This window comes from Salvia hispanica, chromosome 5 (genome assembly GCF_029641045.1).
Source record: "Salvia hispanica isolate PSC_SH4W2 chromosome 5, Shi_PSC_v1, whole genome shotgun sequence".
In the NCBI taxonomy this organism is placed as follows: Eukaryota; Viridiplantae; Streptophyta; class Magnoliopsida; order Lamiales; family Lamiaceae; genus Salvia; species Salvia hispanica.
Genome location: NC_142696.1, coordinates 9,778,498 through 9,794,602, shown reverse-complemented (window position 1 = coordinate 9,794,602; position 16,105 = coordinate 9,778,498). Strand labels below are relative to the sequence as shown.

The 16,105-nt window shown below is 52.1% G+C and overlaps 16 non-coding genes and 16 pseudogenes across 16 annotated transcripts; all 32 read right to left on the bottom strand.

The window, feature by feature from the left end:
- Positions 1 to 25: 25 nt before the first annotated feature.
- Positions 26 to 144, bottom strand: LOC148924891 (5S ribosomal RNA). Its single transcript, XR_016131662.1, has one exon. It is a non-coding gene; the product is annotated as a 5S ribosomal RNA (ribosomal RNA).
- Positions 145 to 537: 393 nt separating this feature from the next.
- On the bottom strand, positions 538 to 643 carry LOC148924890 (5S ribosomal RNA; annotated as a pseudogene).
- A 395-nt stretch (positions 644 to 1,038) lies between these two features.
- LOC148924889 (5S ribosomal RNA) lies at positions 1,039 to 1,157 on the bottom strand. Its single transcript, XR_016131050.1, has one exon. It is a non-coding gene; the product is annotated as a 5S ribosomal RNA (ribosomal RNA).
- A 393-nt stretch (positions 1,158 to 1,550) lies between these two features.
- On the bottom strand, positions 1,551 to 1,669 carry LOC148924888 (5S ribosomal RNA; annotated as a pseudogene).
- Positions 1,670 to 2,062: 393 nt separating this feature from the next.
- On the bottom strand, positions 2,063 to 2,168 carry LOC148924887 (5S ribosomal RNA; annotated as a pseudogene).
- A 394-nt stretch (positions 2,169 to 2,562) lies between these two features.
- LOC148924886 (5S ribosomal RNA) lies at positions 2,563 to 2,681 on the bottom strand. Its single transcript, XR_016131399.1, has one exon. It is a non-coding gene; the product is annotated as a 5S ribosomal RNA (ribosomal RNA).
- Positions 2,682 to 3,060: 379 nt separating this feature from the next.
- LOC148924885 (5S ribosomal RNA) lies at positions 3,061 to 3,180 on the bottom strand (annotated as a pseudogene).
- Positions 3,181 to 3,559: 379 nt separating this feature from the next.
- Positions 3,560 to 3,679, bottom strand: LOC148924884 (5S ribosomal RNA; annotated as a pseudogene).
- Positions 3,680 to 4,074: 395 nt separating this feature from the next.
- LOC148924883 (5S ribosomal RNA) lies at positions 4,075 to 4,193 on the bottom strand. The gene has a single exon (XR_016131238.1). It is a non-coding gene; the product is annotated as a 5S ribosomal RNA (ribosomal RNA).
- A 393-nt stretch (positions 4,194 to 4,586) lies between these two features.
- On the bottom strand, positions 4,587 to 4,692 carry LOC148924882 (5S ribosomal RNA; annotated as a pseudogene).
- Positions 4,693 to 5,086: 394 nt separating this feature from the next.
- On the bottom strand, positions 5,087 to 5,205 carry LOC148924881 (5S ribosomal RNA). The gene has a single exon (XR_016131398.1). It is a non-coding gene; the product is annotated as a 5S ribosomal RNA (ribosomal RNA).
- Positions 5,206 to 5,598: 393 nt separating this feature from the next.
- On the bottom strand, positions 5,599 to 5,717 carry LOC148924880 (5S ribosomal RNA). Its single transcript, XR_016131383.1, has one exon. It is a non-coding gene; the product is annotated as a 5S ribosomal RNA (ribosomal RNA).
- Positions 5,718 to 6,111: 394 nt separating this feature from the next.
- LOC148924879 (5S ribosomal RNA) lies at positions 6,112 to 6,217 on the bottom strand (annotated as a pseudogene).
- Positions 6,218 to 6,611: 394 nt separating this feature from the next.
- LOC148924878 (5S ribosomal RNA) lies at positions 6,612 to 6,730 on the bottom strand. The gene has a single exon (XR_016131396.1). It is a non-coding gene; the product is annotated as a 5S ribosomal RNA (ribosomal RNA).
- Positions 6,731 to 7,123: 393 nt separating this feature from the next.
- LOC148924877 (5S ribosomal RNA) lies at positions 7,124 to 7,242 on the bottom strand. The gene has a single exon (XR_016131648.1). It is a non-coding gene; the product is annotated as a 5S ribosomal RNA (ribosomal RNA).
- Positions 7,243 to 7,635: 393 nt separating this feature from the next.
- Positions 7,636 to 7,741, bottom strand: LOC148924876 (5S ribosomal RNA; annotated as a pseudogene).
- A 395-nt stretch (positions 7,742 to 8,136) lies between these two features.
- LOC148924875 (5S ribosomal RNA) lies at positions 8,137 to 8,255 on the bottom strand. Its single transcript, XR_016131458.1, has one exon. It is a non-coding gene; the product is annotated as a 5S ribosomal RNA (ribosomal RNA).
- A 394-nt stretch (positions 8,256 to 8,649) lies between these two features.
- Positions 8,650 to 8,755, bottom strand: LOC148924874 (5S ribosomal RNA; annotated as a pseudogene).
- Positions 8,756 to 9,149: 394 nt separating this feature from the next.
- Positions 9,150 to 9,255, bottom strand: LOC148924873 (5S ribosomal RNA; annotated as a pseudogene).
- A 394-nt stretch (positions 9,256 to 9,649) lies between these two features.
- LOC148924872 (5S ribosomal RNA) lies at positions 9,650 to 9,768 on the bottom strand. The gene has a single exon (XR_016131395.1). It is a non-coding gene; the product is annotated as a 5S ribosomal RNA (ribosomal RNA).
- A 393-nt stretch (positions 9,769 to 10,161) lies between these two features.
- On the bottom strand, positions 10,162 to 10,280 carry LOC148924871 (5S ribosomal RNA). The gene has a single exon (XR_016131647.1). It is a non-coding gene; the product is annotated as a 5S ribosomal RNA (ribosomal RNA).
- A 393-nt stretch (positions 10,281 to 10,673) lies between these two features.
- Positions 10,674 to 10,779, bottom strand: LOC148924870 (5S ribosomal RNA; annotated as a pseudogene).
- Positions 10,780 to 11,174: 395 nt separating this feature from the next.
- Positions 11,175 to 11,293, bottom strand: LOC148924869 (5S ribosomal RNA). Its single transcript, XR_016131457.1, has one exon. It is a non-coding gene; the product is annotated as a 5S ribosomal RNA (ribosomal RNA).
- A 394-nt stretch (positions 11,294 to 11,687) lies between these two features.
- LOC148924868 (5S ribosomal RNA) lies at positions 11,688 to 11,793 on the bottom strand (annotated as a pseudogene).
- Positions 11,794 to 12,187: 394 nt separating this feature from the next.
- LOC148924867 (5S ribosomal RNA) lies at positions 12,188 to 12,306 on the bottom strand (annotated as a pseudogene).
- Positions 12,307 to 12,699: 393 nt separating this feature from the next.
- LOC148924866 (5S ribosomal RNA) lies at positions 12,700 to 12,818 on the bottom strand. Its single transcript, XR_016131646.1, has one exon. It is a non-coding gene; the product is annotated as a 5S ribosomal RNA (ribosomal RNA).
- Positions 12,819 to 13,211: 393 nt separating this feature from the next.
- On the bottom strand, positions 13,212 to 13,317 carry LOC148924865 (5S ribosomal RNA; annotated as a pseudogene).
- Positions 13,318 to 13,712: 395 nt separating this feature from the next.
- Positions 13,713 to 13,831, bottom strand: LOC148924864 (5S ribosomal RNA). Its single transcript, XR_016132195.1, has one exon. It is a non-coding gene; the product is annotated as a 5S ribosomal RNA (ribosomal RNA).
- Positions 13,832 to 14,225: 394 nt separating this feature from the next.
- LOC148924863 (5S ribosomal RNA) lies at positions 14,226 to 14,331 on the bottom strand (annotated as a pseudogene).
- A 394-nt stretch (positions 14,332 to 14,725) lies between these two features.
- On the bottom strand, positions 14,726 to 14,844 carry LOC148924862 (5S ribosomal RNA). Its single transcript, XR_016131394.1, has one exon. It is a non-coding gene; the product is annotated as a 5S ribosomal RNA (ribosomal RNA).
- A 393-nt stretch (positions 14,845 to 15,237) lies between these two features.
- Positions 15,238 to 15,356, bottom strand: LOC148924861 (5S ribosomal RNA). Its single transcript, XR_016131382.1, has one exon. It is a non-coding gene; the product is annotated as a 5S ribosomal RNA (ribosomal RNA).
- Positions 15,357 to 15,749: 393 nt separating this feature from the next.
- Positions 15,750 to 15,855, bottom strand: LOC148924860 (5S ribosomal RNA; annotated as a pseudogene).
- Positions 15,856 to 16,105: the final 250 nt, after the last annotated feature.

Below are 16,105 nucleotides of genomic sequence, written 5' to 3'. Positions count from 1 at the left end.
AAAAATGAACGCACTCGCACAAAAAGGGGTGCAACACAAGGACTTCCCAGGGGGTCACCCATCCTAGTACTACTCTCGCCCAAGCATGCTTAACTTCGAAGTTCTGATGGGATCCGGTGCATTAGGGCTGGTATGATCGCACCCAACAATAGCCTCGCACTTTATTCTTTCATAGCGTACGCTCCCGTGCGCAGGTTCTGATCCCCCACCCTCCAGACGGGTATAACTTTTGATCGGGAAGGAGTTACGGGACCCACAGCATATCACCGCGAAGCTCTCGCCGAGCCCCACGTTCTGAGCTACGGGTACAGCCCGTGGCTACACTGGGAAGCAAAAAGAGGCCGTTTCGAGCCATTTCGAACACTTTTAGTTCGCAGCTACTGTTTTTCGGCACGTTTAAGATTGTGGGACCCGCTCGTCACCGGCTCGTGGAGATTGTCGTACTTTTTGTCCTCGTACTCGACAACCACTAATCGAGTATCGGACCACATCAAGACCAACTGAACGGAAAAAAAAATGAACGCACTCGCAAAAAAAGGGGTGCAACAGGGGGTCACCCATCCTAGTACTACTCTCGCCCAAGCACGCTTAACTTCGGAGCTCTGATGGGATCCGGTGCATTAGTGCTGGTATGATTGCACCCATCAATAGCCCCGCACTTTATTCTATCATAGCGTACGCTCCCGTGCGCAGGTTCTGATCACCCACCCTCCAGACGGGTATAACTTTTGATCGGGAAGGAGTTACGGGACCCACAGCATATCACCGCGAAGCTCTTGCCGAGTCCCACGTGCTGAGCTACGGGTATAGCCAGTGGCTACTCCGGGAAGCAAAAAGAGGCCGTTTCGAGCAATTTCGGACACTTTTAGTTCGCAGCTACTGTTTTTCGGCACGTTTAAGATTGTGGGACCCGCTCGTCACCGGCTCGTGGAGATTGTCGTACTTTTTGTCCTCGTACTTGACAACAGCTAATCGAGTGTCGGACCACATCAAGACCAACTGAACGGAAAAAAAAAAATGAACGCACTCGCAAAAAAATGGGTGCAACACAAGGGCTTCCCAGGGGGTCACCCATCCTAGTACTACTCTCGCCCAAGCACGCTTAACTTCGAAGTTCTGATGGGATCCGGTGCATTAGTGCTGGTATGATCGCACCCATCAATAGCCTCGCACTTTATTCTTTAATAGCATACGCTCCCGTGCGCAGGTTCTGATCCCCCACCCTTCACACATGCATAACTTTTGATCCGGAAGGAGTTACGGGACCCACAGTATATCACCGCGAAGCTCTCGCCGAGCCCCACGTTCTGAGCCACGTGTACAGCCCATGGCTACTCCGGGAAGCAAAAAGAGGCCGTTTCAAGCCATTTCGGACACTTTTAGTTCGCAGCTACTGTTTTTCGGCACGTTTAAGATTGTGGGACTCGCTCGTCACCGGCTCGTGGAGTTTGTCGTACTTTTTGTCCTCGTACTCGACAACAGCTAATCGAGTGTCGGACCACATCAAGACCAAGTGAACGGAAAAAAAAATGAACGCACTCGCAAAAAAAGGGGTGCAACACAAGGACTTCCCAGGGGGTCACCCATCCTAGCACTACTCTCGCCCAAGCACGCTTAACTTCGAAGTTCTGTTGGGATCCGGTGCATTAGGGCTGGTATGATCGCACCCATCAATAGCCTCGCACTTTATTCTTTCATAGCGTACGCTCCCGTGCGCAGGTTCTGATCCCCCACCCTCCAGACGGGTATAACTTTTGATCGGGAAGGAGTTACGGGACCCACAGCATATCACCGCGAAGCTCTCGCCGAGCCCCACGTTCTGAGCTACGGGTACAGCCCGTGGCTACTCTGGGAAGCAAAAAGAGGCCGTTTCGAGCCATTTCGAACACTTTTAGTTCGCAGCTACTGTTTTTCGGCACGTTTAAGATTGTGGGACCCGCTCGTCACCGGCTCGTGGAGATTGTCGTACTTTTTGTCCTCGTACTCGACAACCACTAATCGAGTGTCGGACCACATCAAGACCAACTGAACGGAAAAAAAAATGAACGCACTCGCAAAAAAAGGGGTGCAACAGGGGGTCACCCATCCTAGTACTACTCTCGCCCAAGCACGCTTAACTTCGGAGCTCTGATGGGATCCGGTGCATTAGTGCTGGTATGATCGCACCCATCAATAGCCCCGCACTTTATTCTTTCATAGTGTACGCTCCCGTACGCAGGTTCTGATCACCCACCCTCCAGACGGGTATAACTTTTGATCGGGAAGGAGTTACGGGACCCACAGCATATCACCGCGAAGCTCTCGCCGAGTCCCACGTGCTGAGCTACGGGTATAGCCCGTGGCTACTCCGGGAAGCAAAAAGAGGACGTTTCGAGCAATTTCGGACACTTTTAGTTCGCAGCTACTATTTTTCGGCACGTTTAAGATTGTGGGACCCGCTCGTCACCGGCTCGTGGAGATTGTCGTACTTTTTGTCCTCGTACTCGACAACAGCTAATCGAGTGTCGGACCACATCAAGACCAACTGAACGGAAAAAAAAAATGAACGCACTCGCAAAAAAAGGGGTGCAACACAAGGACTTCCCAGGGGGTCACCCATCCTAGCACTACTCTCGCCCAAGCACGCTTAACCTCGGAGTTCTGATGGGATCCGGTGCATTAGTGCTGGTATGATCGCACCCAACAATAGCCTCGCACTTTATTCTTTCATAGCGTACGCTCCCGTGCGCAGGTTCTGATCCCCCACCCTTCACACAGGCATAACTTTTGATCCGGAAGGAGTTACGGGACCCACAGCATATCACCGCGAAGCTCTCGCCGAGCCCCACGTTCTGAGCCACGTGTACAGCCCATGGCTACTCCGGGAAGCAAAAAGAAGCCGTTTCGAGCCATTTCGGACACTTTTAGTTCGCAGCTACTGTTTTTCGGCACGTTTAAGATTGTGGGACCCGCTCGTCACCGGCTCGTGGAGATTGTCGTACTTTTTGTCCTCGTACTCGACAACCACTAATCGAGTGTCGGACCACATCAAGACCAACTGAACGGAAAAAAAAATGAACGCACTCGCAAAAAAAGGGGTGCAACAGGGGGTCACCCATCCTAGTACTACTCTCGCCCAAGCACGCTTAACTTCGGAGCTCTGATGGGATCCGGTGCATTAGTGCTGGTATGATTGCACTCATTAATAGCCCCGCACTTTATTCTTTCATAGCGTACGCTCCCGTGCGCAGGTTCTGATCCCCCACCCTCCAGACGGGTATAACTTTTGATCGGGAAGGAGTTACGGGACCCACAGCATATCACCGCGAAGCTCTCGCCGAGCCCCACGTTCTGAGCTACGGGTACAGCCCGTGGCTACTCTGGGAAGCAAAAAGAGGCCGTTTCGAGCCATTTCGAACACTTTTAGTTCGCAGCTACTGTTTTTCGGCACGTTTAAGATTGTGGGACCCGCTCGTCACCGGCTCGTGGAGATTGTCGTACTTTTTGTCCTCGTACTCGACAACCACTAATCGAGTGTCGGACCAATTTAAGACCAACTGAACGGAAAAAAAAATGAACGCACTCGCAAAAAAAGGGGTGCAACAGGGGGTCACCCATCCTAGTACTACTCTCGCCCAAGCACGCTTAACTTCGGAGCTCTGATGGGATCCGGTGCATTAGTGCTGGTATGATTGCACTCATTAATAGCCCCGCACTTTATTCTTTCATAGCGTACGCTCCCGTGCGCAGGTTCTGATCACCCACCCTCCAGACGGGTATAACTTTTGATCGGGATGGAGTTACGGGACCCACAGCATATCACCGCGAAGCTCTTGCCGAGTCCCACGTGCTGAGCTACGGGTTTAGCCCGTGGCTACTCCGGGAAGCAAAAAGAGGCCGTTTCGAGCAATTTCGGACACTTTTAGTTCGCAGCTACTGCTTTTCGGCACGTTTAAGATTGTGGGACCCGCTCGTCACCGGCTCGTGGAGATTGTCGTATTTTTTGTCCTCGTACTCGACAACAGTTAATCGAGTGTCGGACCACATCAAGACCAACTGAACGGAAAAAAAAAAATGAACGCACTCGCAAAAAAAGGGGTGCAACACAAGGACTTCCCAGGGGGTCACCCATCCTAGTACTACTCTCGCCCAAGCACGCTTAACTTCGTAGTTCTGATGGGATCCGGTGCATTAGTGCTGGTATGATCGCACCCATCAATAGCCTCGCACTTTATTCTTTCATAGCATACGCTCCCGTGCGCAGGTTCTGATCCCCCACCCTTCACACATGCATAACTTTTGATCCGGAAGGAGTTACGGGACCCACAGCATATCACCGCGAAGCTCTCGCCGAGCCCCACGTTCTGAGCCACGTGTACAGCCCATGGCTACTCCGGGAAGCAAAAAGAGGCCGTTTCGAGCCATTTCGGACACTTTTAGTTCGCAGCTACTGTTTTTCGGCACGTTTAAGATTGTGGGACTCGCTCGTCACCGGCTCGTGGAGTTTGTCGTACTTTTTGTCCTCGTACTCGACAACAGCTATTCGAGTGTCGGACCACATCAAGACCAACTGAACGGAAAAAAAATGAACGCACTCGCAAAAAAAAGGGGTGCAACAGGGGGTCACCCATCCTAGTACTACTCTCGCCCAAGCACGCTTAACTTCGGAGCTCTGATGGGATCCGGTGCATTAGTGCTGGTATGATCGCACCCATCAATAGCCCCGCACTTTATTCTTTCATAGCGTACGCTCCCGTACGCAGGTTCTGATCACCCACCCTCCAGACGGGTATAACTTTTGATCGGGAAGGAGTTACGGGACCCACAGCATATCACCGCGAAGCTCTCGCCGAGTCCCACGTGCTGAGCTACGGGTATAGCCCGTGGCTACTCCGGGAAGCAAAAAGAGGACGTTTCGAGCAATTTCGGACACTTTTAGTTCGCAGCTACTGTTTTTCGGCACGTTTAAGATTGTGGGACCCGCTCGTCACCGGCTCGTGGAGATTGTCGTACTTTTTGTCTTCGTACTCGACAACAGCTAATCGAGTGTCGGACCACATCAAGACCAACTGAACGGAAAAAAAAAATGAACGCACTCGCAAAAAAAGGGGTGCAACACAAGGACTTCCCAGGGGGTCACCCATCCTAGCACTACTCTCGCCCAAGCACGCTTAACCTCGGAGTTCTGATGGGATCCGGTGCATTAGTGCTGGTATGATCGCACCCAACAATAGCCTCGCACTTTATTCTTTCATAGCGTACGCTCCCGTGCGCAGGTTCTGATCCCCCACCCTTCACACAGGCATAACTTTTGATCCGGAAGGAGTTACGGGACCCACAGCATATCACCGCGAAGCTCTCGCCGAGCCCCACGTTCTGAGCCACGTGTACAGCCCATGGCTACTCCGGGAAGCAAAAAGAGGCCGTTTCGAGCCATTTCGGACACTTTTAGTTCGCAGCTACTGTTTTTCGGCACGTTTAAGATTGTGGGACTCGCTCGTCACCGGCTCGTGGAGTTTGTCGTACTTTTTGTCCTCGTACTCGACAACAGCTAATAGAGTGTCGGACCACATCAAGACCAAGTGAACGGAAAAAAAAATGAACGCACTCGCACAAAAAGGGGTGCAACACAAGGACTTCCCAGGGGGTCACCCATCCTAGTACTACTCTCGCCCAAGCACGCTTAACTTCGAAGTTCTGATGGGATCCGGTGCATTAGGGCTGGTATGATCGCACCCATCAATAGCCTCGCACTTTATTCTTTCATAGCGTACGCTCCCGTGCGCAGGTTCTGATCCCCCACCCTCCAGACGGGTATAACTTTTGATCGGGAAGGAGTTACGGGACCCACAGCATATCACCGCGAAGCTCTCGCCGAGCCCCACGTTCTGAGCTACGGGTACAGCCCGTGGCTACACTGGGAAGCAAAAAGAGGCCGTTTCGAGCCATTTCGAACACTTTTAGTTTGCAGCTACTGTTTTTCGGCACGTTTAAGATTGTGGGACCCGCTCGTCACCGGCTCGTGGAGATTGTCGTACTTTTTGTCCTCGTACTCGACAACCACTAATCGAGTGTCGGACCACATCAAGACCAACTGAACGGAAAAAAAAAATGAACGCACTCACAAAAAAAGGGGTGCAACAGGGGGTCACCCATCCTAGTACTACTCTCGCCCAAGCACGCTTAACTTCGGAGCTCTGATGGGATCCGGTGCATTAGTGCTGGTATGATTGCACCCATCAATAGCCCCGCACTTTATTCTTTGATAGCGTACGCTCCCGTGCGCAGGTTCTGATCACCCACCCTCCAGACGGGTATAACTTTTGATCGGGAAGGAGTTACGGGACCCACAGCATATCACCGCGAAGCTCTTGCCGAGTCCCACGTGCTGAGCTACGGGTATAGCCCGTGGCTACTCCGGGAAGCAAAAAGAGGCCGTTTCGAGCAATTTCGGACACTTTTAGTTCGCAGCTACTGTTTTTCGGCACGTTTAAGATTGTGGGACCCGCTCGTCACCGGCTCGTGGAGATTGTCGTACTTTTTGTCCTCGTACTCGACAACAGCTAATCGAGTGTCGGACCACATCAAGACCAACTGAACGGAAAAAAAAAATGTACGCACTCACAAAAAAAGGGGTGCAACACAAGGACTTCCCAGGGGGTCACCCATCCTAGCACTACTCTCGCCCAAGCACGCTTAACCTCGGAGTTCTGATGGGATCCGGTGCATTAGTGCTGGTATGATCGCACCCAACAATAGCCTCGCACTTTATTCTTTCATAGCGTACGCTCCCGTGCGCAGGTTCTGATCCCCCACCCTTCACACAGGCATAACTTTTGATCCGGAAGGAGTTACGGGACCCACAGCATATCACCGCGAAGCTCTAGCCGAGCCCCACGTTCTGAGCCACGTGTACAGCCCATGGCTACTCCGGGAAGCAAAAAGAGGCCGTTTCGAGCCATTTCGGACACTTTTAGTTCGCAGCTACTGTTTTTCGGCACGTTTAAGATTGTGGGACTCGCTCGTCACCGGCTCGTGGAGTTTGTCGTACTTTTTGTCCTCGTACTCGACAACAGCTAATCGAGTGTCGGACCACATCAAGACCAAGTGAACGGAAAAAAAAATGAACGCACTCGCAAAAAAAGGGGTGCAACACAAGGACTTCCCAGAGGGTCACCCATCCTAGTACTACTCTCGCCCAAGCACGCTTAACTTCGAAGTTCTGATGGGATCCGGTGCATTAGGGCTAGTATGATCGCACCCATCAATAGCCTCGCACTTTATTCTTTCATAGCGTACGCTCCCGTGCGCAGGTTCTGATCCCCCACCCTCCAGACGGGTATAACTTTTGATCGGGAAGGAGTTACGGGACCCACAGCATATCACCGCGAAGCTCTCGCCGAGCCCCACGTTCTGAGCTACGGGTACAGCCCGTGGCTACTCTGGGAAGCAAAAAGAGGCCGTTTCGAGCCATTTCGAACACTTTTAGTTCGCAGCTACTGTTTTTCGGCACGTTTAAGATTGTGGGACCCGCTCGTCACCGGCTCGTGGAGATTGTCGTACTTTTTGTCCTCGTACTCGACAACCACTAATCGAGTGTCGGACCACATCAAGACCAACTGAACGGAAAAAAAAATGAACGCACTCGCAAAAAAAGGGGTGCAACAGGGGGTCACCCATCCTAGTACTACTCTCGCCCAAGCACGCTTAACTTCGGAGCTCTGATGGGATCCGGTGCATTAGTGCTGGTATGATTGCACCCATTAATAGCCCCGCACTTTATTCTTTCATAGCGTACGCTCCCGTGCGCAGGTTCTGATCACCCACCCTCCAGACGGGTATAACTTTTGATCGGGAAGGAGTTACGGGACCCACAGCATATCACCGCGAAGCTCTTGCCGAGTCCCACGTGCTGAGCTACGGGTATAGCCCGTGGCTACTCCGGGAAGCAAAAAGAGGCCGTTTCGAGCAATTTCGGACACTTTTAGTTCGCAGCTACTGTTTTTCGGCACGTTTAAGATTGTGGGACCCGCTCGTCACCGGCTCGTGGAGATTGTCGTACTTTTTGTCCTCGTACTCGACAACAGTTAATCGAGTGTCGGACCACATCAAGACCAACTGAACGGAAAAAAAAAAATGAACGCACTCGCAAAAAAAGGGGTGCAACACAAGGACTTCCCAGGGGGTCACCCATCCTAGCACTACTCTCGCCCAAGCACGCTTAACCTCGGAGTTCTGATGGGATCCGGTGCATTAGTGCTGGTATGATTGCACCCATCAATAGCCTCGCACTTTATTCTTTCATAGCGTACGCTCCCGTGCGCAGGTTCTGATCCCCCACCCTCCAGACGGGTATAACTTTTGATCGGGAAGGAGTTACGGGACCCACAGCATATCACCGCGAAGCTCTCGCCGAGCCCCACGTTCTGAGCTACGGGTACAGCCCGTGGCTACACTGGGAAGCAAAAAGAGGCCGTTTCGAGCCATTTCGAACACTTTTAGTTTGCAGCTACTGTTTTTCGGCACGTTTAAGATTGTGGGACCCGCTCGTCACCGGCTCGTGGAGATTGTCGTACTTTTTGTCCTCGTACTCGACAACCACTAATCGAGTGTCGGACCACATCAAGACCAACTGAACGGAAAAAAAAAATGAACGCACTCACAAAAAAAGGGGTGCAACAGGGGGTCACCCATCCTAGTACTACTCTCGCCCAAGCACGCTTAACTTCGGAGCTCTGATGGGATCCGGTGCATTAGTGCTGGTATGATTGCACCCATCAATAGCCCCGCACTTTATTCTTTGATAGCGTACGCTCCCGTGCGCAGGTTCTGATCACCCACCCTCCAGACGGGTATAACTTTTGATCGGGAAGGAGTTACGGGACCCACAGCATATCACCGCGAAGCTCTTGCCGAGTCCCACGTGCTGAGCTACGGGTATAGCCCGTGGCTACTCCGGGAAGCAAAAAGAGGCCGTTTCGAGCAATTTCGGACACTTTTAGTTCGCAGCTACTGTTTTTCGGCACGTTTAAGATTGTGGGACCCGCTCGTCACCGGCTCGTGGAGATTGTCGTACTTTTTGTCCTCGTACTCGACAACCACTAATCGAGTGTCGGACCACATCAAGACCAACTGAACGGAAAAAAAAAATGAACGCACTCACAAAAAAAGGGGTGCAACAGGGGGTCACCCATCCTAGTACTACTCTCGCCCAAGCACGCTTAACTTCGGAGCTCTGATGGGATCCGGTGCATTAGTGCTGGTATGATTGCACCCATCAATAGCCCCGCACTTTATTCTTTGATAGCGTACGCTCCCGTGCGCAGGTTCTGATCACCCACCCTCCAGACGGGTATAACTTTTGATCGGGAAGGAGTTACGGGACCCACAGCATATCACCGCGAAGCTCTTGCCGAGTCCCACGTGCTGAGCTACGGGTATAGCCCGTGGCTACTCCGGGAAGCAAAAAGAGGCCGTTTCGAGCAATTTCGGACACTTTTAGTTCGCAGCTACTGTTTTTCGGCACGTTTAAGATTGTGGGACCCGCTCGTCACCGGCTCGTGGAGATTGTCGTACTTTTTGTCCTCGTACTCGACAACAGCTAATCGAGTGTCGGACCACATCAAGACCAACTGAACGGAAAAAAAAAATGTACGCACTCACAAAAAAAGGGGTGCAACACAAGGACTTCCCAGGGGGTCACCCATCCTAGCACTACTCTCGCCCAAGCACGCTTAACCTCGGAGTTCTGATGGGATCCGGTGCATTAGTGCTGGTATGATCGCACCCAACAATAGCCTCGCACTTTATTCTTTCATAGCGTACGCTCCCGTGCGCAGGTTCTGATCCCCCACCCTTCACACAGGCATAACTTTTGATCCGGAAGGAGTTACGGGACCCACAGCATATCACCGCGAAGCTCTAGCCGAGCCCCACGTTCTGAGCCACGTGTATAGCCCATGGCTACTCCGGGAAGCAAAAAGAGGCCGTTTCGAGCCATTTCGGACACTTTTAGTTCGCAGCTACTGTTTTTCGGCACGTTTAAGATTGTGGGACTCGCTCGTCACCGGCTCGTGGAGTTTGTCGTACTTTTTGTCCTCGTACTCGACAACAGCTAATCGAGTGTCGGACCACATCAAGACCAAGTGAACGGAAAAAAAAATGAACGCACTCGCAAAAAAAGGGGTGCAACACAAGGACTTCCCAGAGGGTCACCCATCCTAGTACTACTCTCGCCCAAGCACGCTTAACTTCGAAGTTCTGATGGGATCCGGTGCATTAGGGCTAGTATGATCGCACCCATCAATAGCCTCGCACTTTATTCTTTCATAGCGTACGCTCCCGTGCGCAGGTTCTGATCCCCCACCCTCCAGACGGGTATAACTTTTGATCGGGAAGGAGTTACGGGACCCACAGCATATCACCGCGAAGCTCTCGCCGAGCCCCACGTTCTGAGCTACGGGTACAGCCCGTGGCTACTCTGGGAAGCAAAAAGAGGCCGTTTCGAGCCATTTCGAACACTTTTAGTTCGCAGCTACTGTTTTTCGGCACGTTTAAGATTGTGGGACCCGCTCGTCACCGGCTCGTGGAGATTGTCGTACTTTTTGTCCTCGTACTCGACAACCACTAATCGAGTGTCGGACCACATCAAGACCAACTGAACGGAAAAAAAAATGAACGCACTCGCAAAAAAAGGGGTGCAACAGGGGGTCACCCATCCTAGTACTACTCTCGCCCAAGCACGCTTAACTTCGGAGCTCTGATGGGATCCGGTGCATTAGTGCTGGTATGATTGCACCCATTAATAGCCCCGCACTTTATTCTTTCATAGCGTACGCTCCCGTGCGCAGGTTCTGATCACCCACCCTCCAGACGGGTATAACTTTTGATCGGGAAGGAGTTACGGGACCCACAGCATATCACCGCGAAGCTCTTGCCGAGTCCCACGTGCTGAGCTACGGGTATAGCCCGTGGCTACTCCGGGAAGCAAAAAGAGGCCGTTTCGAGCAATTTCGGACACTTTTAGTTCGCAGCTACTGTTTTTCGGCACGTTTAAGATTGTGGGACCCGCTCGTCACCGGCTCGTGGAGATTGTCGTACTTTTTGTCCTCGTACTCGACAACAGTTAATCGAGTGTCGGACCACATCAAGACCAACTGAACGGAAAAAAAAAAATGAACGCACTCGCAAAAAAAGGGGTGCAACACAAGGACTTCCCAGGGGGTCACCCATCCTAGCACTACTCTCGCCCAAGCACGCTTAACCTCGGAGTTCTGATGGGATCCGGTGCATTAGTGCTGGTATGATTGCACCCATCAATAGCCTCGCACTTTATTCTTTCATAGCGTACGCTCCCGTGCGCAGGTTCTGATCCCCCACCCTCCAGACGGGTATAACTTTTGATCGGGAAGGAGTTACGGGACCCACAGCATATCACCGCGAAGCTCTCGCCGAGCCCCACGTTCTGAGCTACGGGTACAGCCCGTGGCTACACTGGGAAGCAAAAAGAGGCCGTTTCGAGCCATTTCGAACACTTTTAGTTTGCAGCTACTGTTTTTCGGCACGTTTAAGATTGTGGGACCCGCTCGTCACCGGCTCGTGGAGATTGTCGTACTTTTTGTCCTCGTACTCGACAACCACTAATCGAGTGTCGGACCACATCAAGACCAACTGAACGGAAAAAAAAAATGAACGCACTCACAAAAAAAGGGGTGCAACAGGGGGTCACCCATCCTAGTACTACTCTCGCCCAAGCACGCTTAACTTCGGAGCTCTGATGGGATCCGGTGCATTAGTGCTGGTATGATTGCACCCATCAATAGCCCCGCACTTTATTCTTTGATAGCGTACGCTCCCGTGCGCAGGTTCTGATCACCCACCCTCCAGACGGGTATAACTTTTGATCGGGAAGGAGTTACGGGACCCACAGCATATCACCGCGAAGCTCTTGCCGAGTCCCACGTGCTGAGCTACGGGTATAGCCCGTGGCTACTCCGGGAAGCAAAAAGAGGCCGTTTCGAGCAATTTCGGACACTTTTAGTTCGCAGCTACTGTTTTTCGGCACGTTTAAGATTGTGGGACCCGCTCGTCACCGGCTCGTGGAGATTGTCGTACTTTTTGTCCTCGTACTCGACAACAGCTAATCGAGTGTCGGACCACATCAAGACCAACTGAACGGAAAAAAAAAATGTACGCACTCACAAAAAAAGGGGTGCAACACAAGGACTTCCCAGGGGGTCACCCATCCTAGCACTACTCTCGCCCAAGCACGCTTAACCTCGGAGTTCTGATGGGATTCGGTGCATTAGTGCTGGTATGATCGCACCCAACAATAGCCTCGCACTTTATTCTTTCATAGCGTACGCTCCCGTGCGCAGGTTCTGATCCCCCACCCTTCACACAGGCATAACTTTTGATCCGGAAGGAGTTACGGGACCCACAGCATATCACCGCGAAGCTCTAGCCGAGCCCCACGTTCTGAGCCACGTGTACAGCCCATGGCTACTCCGGGAAGCAAAAAGAGGCCGTTTCGAGCCATTTCGGACACTTTTAGTTCGCAGCTACTGTTTTTCGGCACGTTTAAGATTGTGGGACTCGCTCGTCACCGGCTCGTGGAGTTTGTCGTACTTTTTGTCCTCGTACTCGACAACAGCTAATCGAGTGTCGGACCACATCAAGACCAAGTGAACGGAAAAAAAAATGAACGCACTCGCAAAAAAAGGGGTGCAACACAAGGACTTCCCAGAGGGTCACCCATCCTAGTACTACTCTCGCCCAAGCACGCTTAACTTCGAAGTTCTGATGGGATCCGGTGCATTAGGGCTAGTATGATCGCACCCATCAATAGCCTCGCACTTTATTCTTTCATAGCGTACGCTCCCGTGCGCAGGTTCTGATCCCCCACCCTCCAGACGGGTATAACTTTTGATCGGGAAGGAGTTACGGGACCCACAGCATATCACCGCGAAGCTCTCGCCGAGCCCCACGTTCTGAGCTACGGGTACAGCCCGTGGCTACTCTGGGAAGCAAAAAGAGGCCGTTTCGAGCCATTTCGAACACTTTTAGTTCGCAGCTACTGTTTTTCGGCACGTTTAAGATTGTGGGACCCGCTCGTCACCGGCTCGTGGAGATTGTCGTACTTTTTGTCCTCGTACTCGACAACCACTAATCGAGTGTCGGACCACATCAAGACCAACTGAACGGAAAAAAAAATGAACGCACTCGCAAAAAAAGGGGTGCAACAGGGGGTCACCCATCCTAGTACTACTCTCGCCCAAGCACGCTTAACTTCGGAGCTCTGATGGGATCCGGTGCATTAGTGCTGGTATGATTGCACCCATTAATAGCCCCGCACTTTATTCTTTCATAGCGTACGCTCCCGTGCGCAGGTTCTGATCACCCACCCTCCAGACGGGTATAACTTTTGATCGGGAAGGAGTTACGGGACCCACAGCATATCACCGCGAAGCTCTTGCCGAGTCCCACGTGCTGAGCTACGGGTATAGCCCGTGGCTACTCCGGGAAGCAAAAAGAGGCCGTTTCGAGCAATTTCGGACACTTTTAGTTCGCAGCTACTGTTTTTCGGCACGTTTAAGATTGTGGGACCCGCTCGTCACCGGCTCGTGGAGATTGTCGTACTTTTTGTCCTCGTACTCGACAACAGTTAATCGAGTGTCGGACCACATCAAGACCAACTGAACGGAAAAAAAAAAATGAACGCACTCGCAAAAAAAGGGGTGCAACACAAGGACTTCCCAGGGGGTCACCCATCCTAGTACTACTCTCGCCCAAGCACGCTTAACTTCGAAGTTCTGATGGGATCCGGTGCATTAGTGCTGGTATGATCGCACCCATCAATAGCCTCGCACTTTATTCTTTCATAGCATACGCTCCCGTGCGCAGGTTCTGATCCCCCACCCTTCACACATGCATAACTTTTGATCCGGAAGGAGTTACGGGACCCACAGCATATCACCGCGAAGCTCTCGCCGAGCCCCACGTTCTGAGCCATGTGTACAGCCCATGGCTACTCCGGGAAGCAAAAAGAGGCCGTTTCGAGCCATTTCGGACACTTTTAGTTCGCAGCTACTGTTTTTCGGCACGTTTAAGATTGTGGGACTCGCTCGTCACCGGCTCGTGGAGTTTGTCGTACTTTTTGTCCTCGTACTCGACAACAGCTATTCGAGTGTCGGACCACATCAAGACCAACTGAACGGAAAAAAAAATGAACGCACTCGCAAAAAAAAGGGGTGCAACAGGGGGTCACCCATCCTAGTACTACTCTCGCCCAAGCACGCTTAACTTCGGAGCTCTGATGGGATCCGGTGCATTAGTGCTGGTATGATCGCACCCATCAATAGCCCCGCACTTTATTCTTTCATAGCGTACGCTCCCGTACGCAGGTTCTGATCACCCACCCTCCAGACGGGTATAACTTTTGATCGGGAAGGAGTTACGGGACCCACAGCATATCACCGCGAAGCTCTCGCCGAGTCCCACGTGCTGAGCTACGGGTATAGCCCGTGGCTACTCCGGGAAGCAAAAAGAGGACGTTTCGAGCAATTTCGGACACTTTTAGTTCGCAGCTACTGTTTTTCGGCACGTTTAAGATTGTGGGACCCGCTCGTCACCGGCTCGTGGAGATTGTCGTACTTTTTGTCTTCGTACTCGACAACAGCTAATCGAGTGTCGGACCACATCAAGACCAACTGAACGGAAAAAAAAAATGAACGCACTCGCAAAAAAAGGGGTGCAACACAAGGACTTCCCAGGGGGTCACCCATCCTAGCACTACTCTCGCCCAAGCACGCTTAACCTCGGAGTTCTGATGGGATCCGGTGCATTAGTGCTGGTATGATCGCACCCAACAATAGCCTCGCACTTTATTCTTTCATAGCGTACGCTCCCGTGCGCAGGTTCTGATCCCCCACCCTTCACACAGGCATAACTTTTGATCCGGAAGGAGTTACGGGACCCACAACATATCACCGCGAAGCTCTCGCCGAGCCCCACGTTCTGAGCCACGTGTACAGCCCATGGCTACTCCGGGAAGCAAAAAGAGGCCGTTTCGAGCCATTTCGGACACTTTTAGTTCGCAGCTACTGTTTTTCGGCACGTTTAAGATTGTGGGACTCGCTCGTCACCGGCTCGTGGAGTTTGTCGTACTTTTTGTCCTCGTACTCGACAACAGCTAATCGAGTGTCGGACCACATCAAGACCAAGTGAACGGAAAAAAAAATGAACGCACTCGCACAAAAAGGGGTGCAACACAAGGACTTCCCAGGGGGTCACCCATCCTAGTACTACTCTCGCCCAAGCACGCTTAACTTCGAAGTTCTGATGGGATCCGGTGCATTAGGGCTGGTATGATCGCACCCATCAATAGCCTCGCACTTTATTCTTTCATAGCGTACGCTCCCGTGCGCAGGTTCTGATCCCCCACCCTCCAGACGGGTATAACATTTGATCGGGAAGGAGTTACGGGACCCACAGCATATCACCGCGAAGCTCTCGCCGAGCCCCACGTTCTGAGCTACGGGTACAGCCCGTGGCTACACTGGGAAGCAAAAAGAGGCCGTTTCGAGCCATTTCGAACACTTTTAGTTCGCAGCTACTGTTTTTCGGCACGTTTAAGATTGTGGGACCCGCTCGTCACCGGCTCGTGGAGATTGTCGTACTTTTTGTCCTCGTACTCGACAACCACTAATCGAGTGTCGGACCACATCAAGACCAACTGAACGGAAAAAAAAATGAACGCACTCACAAAAAAAGGGGTGCAACAGGGGGTCACCCATCCTAGTACTACTCTCGCCCAAGCACGCTTAACTTCGGAGCTCTGATGGAATCCGGTGCATTAGTGCTGGTATGATTGCACCCATCAATAGCCCCGCACTTTATTCTTTCATAGCGTACGCTCCCGTGCGCAGGTTCTGATCACCCACCCTCCAGACGGGTATAACTTTTGATCGGGAAGGAGTTACGGGACCCACAGCATATCACCGCGAAGCTCTTGCCGAGTCCCACGTGCTGAGCTACGGGTATAGCCCGTGGCTACTCCGGGAAGCAAAAAGAGGCCGTTTCGAGCAATTTCGAACACTTTTAGTTCGCAGCTACTGTTTTTCGGCAC